This window comes from Podarcis pityusensis (genome assembly GCF_964106645.2).
Source record: "Podarcis pityusensis genome assembly, chromosome: 5".
Classification (NCBI taxonomy): domain Eukaryota; kingdom Metazoa; phylum Chordata; class Lepidosauria; order Squamata; family Lacertidae; genus Podarcis; species Podarcis pityusensis.
In genome coordinates this window covers 1,573,534-1,579,533 of record NC_138032.1, presented here as the reverse complement: position 1 = coordinate 1,579,533, position 6,000 = coordinate 1,573,534, and the positions used below count along the sequence as shown (strand labels likewise).

At 47.0% G+C, this 6,000-nt stretch overlaps 1 long non-coding RNA gene across 1 annotated transcript in view; it reads left to right on the top strand.

Moving 5' to 3' along the window:
* Window positions 1-764: 764 nt before the first annotated feature.
* The window catches only part of LOC308478183, a 118,047-nt gene continuing 112,811 nt past the window's right edge, over window positions 765-6,000 (top strand). Inside the window, exon 1 of the long non-coding RNA XR_013986890.1 lies at window positions 765-1,227. This is a non-coding gene — a long non-coding RNA (uncharacterized lncRNA). The remainder of the gene's footprint in view (window positions 1,228-6,000) is intronic.

Below are 6,000 nucleotides of genomic sequence, written 5' to 3'. Positions count from 1 at the left end.
CCGCGTCCCATCCAGGAGACTAGTCCTGGCTTAATTAGTTTTTGACACATGTTGATTCCAGAGGGTTAAAGGCGTCTAGCACACAGCTCAAATGCATGCATCGATCTGGCACAGATTAGACACTCTAAGCCTGCAAGAAATTCTAACACTAACTCAATCCACTGTCTAGGGTATCTCGCTCCCACCAACTCATAACACTATATTAAGCAAATACCTGTATTTACATCATTTTCAAAACCATGGTTGACTAATGTAGTGCCAGGGGCTTGCACAATGTTTTACAGAGCTAGATGAGTTCAAAGATGGCAACCCAAATGATGAAAGGGACAGAGTGAAGTTATTCTTCCTCTCTCGTGACTTTATTATTCAGGGGCATTCAATGAAGTTGAATGTTGGAAGACTCAGGACAGATAAAACGAAGGAATTCTCCATGCAGTGCAACTATGGAACTCCCTGCCACAGGAGGCAGGTATAGCCATCAACTTGAATGGCTTTGAACGAAGATAAGACAAATACATGGAGGAGAGTGTTAAGGGAAGTCATAGCACCACTCTAGTCTGCCTTGGTCAGGCCCCACATGGAGTCCTGTGTCCAGTTCTGGGCTCCTCAGCTTCTGAAGGACACTGGAAGATGTTCACAGGAGGGCAACCGAGATGACAAAAGGGTTGGAAACGAAACCTTATGAGGAACGGTTGAAGGAGTTTGGTCTGTTTAGCCTGGAGAAGAAAAGAGAAAACGGAGAAGTTATATGATAGCCATCTTCAAATACAGTGGTGCCTCGCAAGACGAAAAGAATCCGTTCCGCGAGTCTCTTTGGCTTGCGGTTTTTTCGTCTTGCGAAGCAAGCCCATTAGCGGCTTAGCGGATTAGCGCTATTAGCGGCTTAGCGGGCTTAGCGGATCAGCTGATAAGCGGCTTAGCGGCTTAGCGAATCAGCTGATAAGCGGCTTAGCGGATCAGCTGTTAAGCGGCTTAGCGGATCAGCTGATAAGCGGCTTAGCGGATCAGCTGTTAAGCGGCTTAGCGGCTTAGGATCAGCTGATAATCGGCTTAGCGGCTTGGGAAAAAGGGGGGGAGGGAAAAAACCCCACAGGAACTCGCAAGACATTTTTGTCTTGCGAAGCAAGGCCATAGGAAATTCATTTTACGAAGCACCTCCAAAACGGAAAACCCTTTCGTCTAGCGGGTTTTCCATCTTGCGAGGCATTCGTCTTGCGGGGCACCACTGTATGTGAAGGGCTGTGAGACACGAAAACTGAGGTTGCTGAACAGACTCTTGGCCTGGGGAGTTGCTGTTGGTTTTTTGTATCTTCGTTTTAGATCCTGTTATGATTTATGTGGAAATCTTTCAGTTTGGTTATATATCTGCAGATGGTGACAGCAGCCACGAAATTAAAAGACGCCTGCTTCTTGGGAGAAAAGCAATGACAAACCTAAACAGCATCTTAAAAAGCAGAGACATCACCTTGCCAACAAAGGTCCTTATAGTTAAAGCTATGGTTTTCCCAGTAGTGATGTACGGAAGTGAGAGCTGGACCATAAAGAAGGCTGATCGCCGAAGAATGGATGCTTTTGAATTCTGGTGCTGGAGGAGACTCTGGAGAGTCCCATGGACTGCAAGAAGATCAAATCCATTCTGAAGGAAATCAGCCCTGAGTGCTCACTGGAAGGACAGATCCTGAAGCTGAGGCTCCAAGACTTTGGCCACCTCAGGAGAAGAGAAGACTCCCTGGAAAAGACCCTGATGTTGGGGAAGATGGAGGGCACAAGGAGAAGGGGACGACAGAGGATGAGATGGTTGGACAGTGTTCTCGAAGCTACCAGCATGAGTCTGACCAAACTGCAGGAGGCAGTAGAAGACAGGAGTGCCTGGAGTGCTCTGGTCCAGGGGGTCACGAAGAGTCGGACACCACTAAACGACTAAACAACAACAAAATATTTTTTTAATGTTTTGCTTACTGTTTATGACTACGTTTGTTGTAGTTGTGTGGGTTTACTCCCCATGTTGTGAGCCGCCTTGAGCATGGTTTAAACTGTGGAAAGGTGGCGTACAAATAAAATCATGTCTGATGTCTGTAAAAGATGGAGCCAGATTGTTTTCTGCTGCTTCAGAGGGGAGGATCTGAACCAATGCATTCAAATAGAAAGGAAGGAGATTCCAACTAAGTGTCAGGAATAATGTTCTGGTGGCAAGAGCTGTTCAACAGCGGAACAGACTCCCTTCGAAAGTGGGGGGCTCTCCTTCCTTGGAGGTTTCTAAGCAGAGGTTGTTGGGATGCTGCAAAGGAATCGGGGGCAATTGGCAAGCCCCCAGCTGGCTCCAACCCACCAGCCGACGTGCCGGTCGAACTCCAGTCCTTGGTGCAGCAAGAATCTGCGACCCAAAGCTTCAGAAGCTTCAGAAGCTGGGCACGCAACTCAGCAGAGTAAATGCACAACAGAAGTGGCAGGGAGAGGCTGTGTAAAGCATATAAAGGTAAAGGGACCCCTGACCATAAGTCCAGTTGTGGCCGATTCTGGGGTTGCGGCGCTCATCTCGCTTTATTGGCTGAGGGAGCCGGCGTACAGCTTCCGGGTCATGTGGCCAGCATGACTAAGCCGCTTCTGGCGAACCAGAGCGGCGCACGGAAACGCCGTTTACCTTCCCGCCGGAGCGGTACCTATTTATCTACTTGCACTCTGACGTGCTTTCAAACTGCTAGGTTGGCAGGAGCAGGGACTGAGCAACGGGAGCTCACCCCGTCGTGGGGATTCGAACCGCCAACCTTCTGATCGGCAAGTCCTAGGCTCTGTGGTTTAACCCACAGAACCACCCGCGTCCCACAAAGCATATTTACAAGCAGTTTATTCAGCATACATCAAGACAAGAGGAAAAAACATGTCTTCTCCCTTTCATGTCCAAGCAAGCAGCATAAGCAAAAGCTATACACACAGACGGTAGTTCGCAGCAAACTGTGCTGGAGTATAAACAGACATGTGACATACAACAATTCCACACGTCTGTTAAGGTGGAACGGAACATCAATATCCTAACAGAGGTGGCCATCTGCCATGTATTCTTCAGCTGCGACGCCTACATGTCAAGGGGTTGGACTAGATGAGTCTTAGGGGTCCCTTCCAACTCTTCCATGATTCTCTGACAGTTCACCTCCCCTCTCATTGGAATATGGGTGAACAAGACCTTGCAGATAATGCAACGGGGCCAGTTGTGTCAATGCTCCAAGGTTGAGCATGGCTTTTTTTTAGAGTACTGTGCCTTTGCCAGGAGTTGACACAATGCACTGTCCAGAGAGAGTCCAGAGAAAGGGAAAGGAGGGACAAGAAGCAGTTCTGAACTTCACCCACCCAGCTGGCAAATCACAAAGAACCGAAATTATCTCTGGCCCTCCTCCATCCCTGAATCTCTGATGGTTCTGAGGCCCCACCACAAAGGATAATCAGGGCTTTCTCTCTCTCTTTTTAATGAGCTATTTGAAGAAAACACTGCTATCATCTGGAGCTGGGAAGATGTGAAAGGGAGCTCAGGGGAGCAATTCAGCTGAGGTGATTCTGCCTGGGCAGTTGAAAAATAAAACTCTCCTCCTGCTCTGTGCCCAGAATGGCTGCCGTGGGGTCAGGTCAATTGTCTGGTTCGACACGGGAGGTGGGTTAGTCTGGGCCCCTGAAAGCCCTCAGTGGGTCACCAAGGGAAAGGAATTGGGGGCCTCTGCCACGGGGCCCAGCTTAGCTGCGATTCCTGCATTGCAGATGTCCCTTCCATCTCTCCAGTTCTGTGATTCTACGTAAGACAGCCTTTCATTCTGACTCTTTGTCCGGGGTTGTAGATCAAAACATCTGAATGGTGCCAGGTTGTCAGAGGCTGAAGTAAGGAATCTGAGTAACCCCTGGAGGAGGAGGAGAAAACTCCAGAGTCACTGGCCTGCTCATAGAAAGAACATGCAAAAGTCGTCTTCCTGGGCCCAGTAGACCTGAAGAAGCATCTCCACCCCCATCATCCATCCTGGAAGCTGAGGTCCAGCTCCGAGGGCCTTCTGGTGGTTCCCTCCCTGCGAGAAGCGAAGCTACAGGAAACGAGGCAAAGGGCCTTCTCAGTGGTGGTACCCACCCTGTGGAACACCCTCCCATCAGATGTCAAGGAGATAAACAACTATCTGACTTTTAGAAGACATCTGAAGGCAGCCCTGTTTAGGGAAGTTTTTAACGTTTGATGTTTTATTGTGCTTTTCATATTCTGTTGGGAGCCACCCAGAGTGGCTGGGGAAACCCAGCCAGATGGGCAGGGTATAAATAATAAATTACCACCACCACCACTACTACTACTACTACTATTCCTGGGTCATCTGAAAGGCTCTCTGTCTCTGGACATCTGGGGCAGATCCACCGTGCAGCTCCAGCAGCAGCAGAGCTGAGGCAGGCAATTACTTTGCACACTTTCAGTTTTGCTTATTCTTTGCTTTGTTGTTTCAAGGTCCTGTTGAGGTTTCCTGCCAGACCAAAATGATCTTTTCATTACAAAGAATATATATATATATATATATATATATATATATATATACACACACACACACATGGTTGGCTCCCATCGAAACCGCTCGTCCATCCAGCATCCATAAAACCCCTAATAACTATTATAAAGCTTATGTTCCTGGCGCTTCCCAAACCTATAAATATTGTATTGAAATAGGATCCTTGTCTTCTCCGCACACAAAAACCCCAGCACAGATCCCTTGTCCTTTAGCTGCAGTGTGTGTGTGTGTGTGTGTGTGTGTGTGAGAGAGAGAGAGAGAGAGAGAGATAAATCTCTAACTGTACCTGTACACTATTTCATCTGCGATATTTCTGAGTAACTTCCTTTGCCTTATTTTAATTGTTAAAGAAAAGAAAGTTGAAGATCAGGATCCTTATTCACCCCTAAAAATATTAGACGAGACCTGCAGGATCAATGGTCATTTAGTCCAGACTCCTGTAAAACATATTGTTATAAAAGCTCATCAATCAGCCAGAAACTTGACAAAGCAAATGTTTTTGTCTGCTCTCTCAAGCTATAAACAATTGCTTCGTGACAGATTTCTCTGCGGAGGGGATTCCTTGGCTGTGTTGGGGTTATGGAAACACATTGCTGACATCATGCAAAGCTGCACGAGTTTGGATTATTCCTGGATTTTGCTTAAAATTTTTGCAAAACACTTTTGGGTGGCCAGGTCCTCTGGGGAAAAGTCCTGAGGAAGGGCCGTCTTCCACTGTAAGATGATCTGTATCCTCTTTTATTAAAAAAAAACACAGCATTTTATTCTTAGAAGATTCTGCGTCAAAATTTCAATTTGATAGTCTCTTCAGAATTCCTGTAACAGAAGCAACACATTGTAGGCCAGCAAGTATCAAGTCAGGGTGAAGGCAATAATTCAGTCATAGAGTCATAGAATTGTAGGGTCTGAAGGGACCACAAGAGTCATCTAGTCCAACCCCTGAAATGCAAGAATCTCAACTAGATCGTACAGGACAGATGGTGACTCAAAGCCTAGGAACTTTCAAACTGTGTTTGCAATGTGAAGATTTGTCCAACAACAGGGGAGATCCCAGTGCATGAAGGAGGTGTATGTTTACTCAAAGAGGAATATAAAAAAGTCTCTTCATTTCAGGCAATTAATCTCTTCTTCAGGGAAAATACGGAATTAACTGGGCTGTTAGTTACTCCAGCCTTACAAGCAACTCTCCATCCCGTGCAATATTATTTATTCACTGAGAAGACAATTGGCCCCTGCATTTGCATATGAATGGATTAAAATACACTCATATGAGCAACAGCGGCGATTCCACCAGCCACAGACACGTGGGCAATGAGAAACAGTACCCACAAGGCCCCAGAAGACGAGGTGTGGTTTTCCTCTCTGCCCTGCGGGCACCGCTTCTCTGAGAGGCACATTTGCTACCGTCCCAAACCACTCTGGCCTCCTCTGGACATGACGCAATCCTAAAGGCGCCCTAGAAATGAGTCATGCG